The sequence below is a fragment of the Gigantopelta aegis genome, unplaced genomic scaffold (assembly GCF_016097555.1).
Source record: "Gigantopelta aegis isolate Gae_Host unplaced genomic scaffold, Gae_host_genome ctg6795_pilon_pilon, whole genome shotgun sequence".
Taxonomy (NCBI): domain Eukaryota; kingdom Metazoa; phylum Mollusca; class Gastropoda; order Neomphalida; family Peltospiridae; genus Gigantopelta; species Gigantopelta aegis.
The window spans coordinates 1-666 of NW_024535308.1; the positions used below are offsets into that span (position 1 = coordinate 1).

The window sequence follows — 666 nt, forward strand, 5'->3', positions numbered from 1 at the left end:
GGAATATTACATACGTATACCTTTATTTTACATCCGTTGTTGTCTACGGCCATACCACGTTCAAAGCTCCGGTTCTCGTCCGATCACCGAAGTTAAGCAACGTCGGGCCCGTTTAGTACTTGGATGGGTGACCGCCTGGGAACACCGGGTGCTGTAGAAATTGTTTCTATTAAGAAGATATTTTAATTTACTTTAGAATATCGATTTTATTTATTTATTAATTAATTATTATTATTATTATTATTATTATTATTGAGGCTAGTCATAAATAAATTCATCTTTGAAGGAGCACTGTTGTTTTAGGACCACGTCAAAGAAATTAACAGTTAAAGTTTTAACGAAGGTGCCTACCCATTATTCTAATTGCCTTGATTACGTCATTCTGTTTGTCAACTAATTGACTGGCACTTGAGTGGTCTGGATTTGTGTACAATGTATATATTGCTGACGTGACATTGAGTATTAGTGCGTGTCATAAGGAATATAAAGTGCATGTTTCTCTTCTCTCTGTACATTTCATTTTTATAATTACGACACTGCAGTTCAATATAATGGAGAAATTCAATCTATACGCCGAACTCTACGAAACGGAGAATCGTTTCAGACGAGCCTGTGGACAGATCATCTTCCTTAACAATAGCCTAGAAGACCTCCAGATTCGCTATG

The 666-nt window shown here is 36.3% G+C and overlaps 1 non-coding gene across 1 annotated transcript; it reads left to right on the top strand.

The window, feature by feature from the left end:
- The first annotated feature begins 41 nt into the window (after positions 1 to 41).
- Positions 42 to 160, top strand: LOC121366716. The gene has a single exon (XR_005957211.1). It is a non-coding gene; the product is annotated as a 5S ribosomal RNA (ribosomal RNA).
- Positions 161 to 666: the final 506 nt, after the last annotated feature.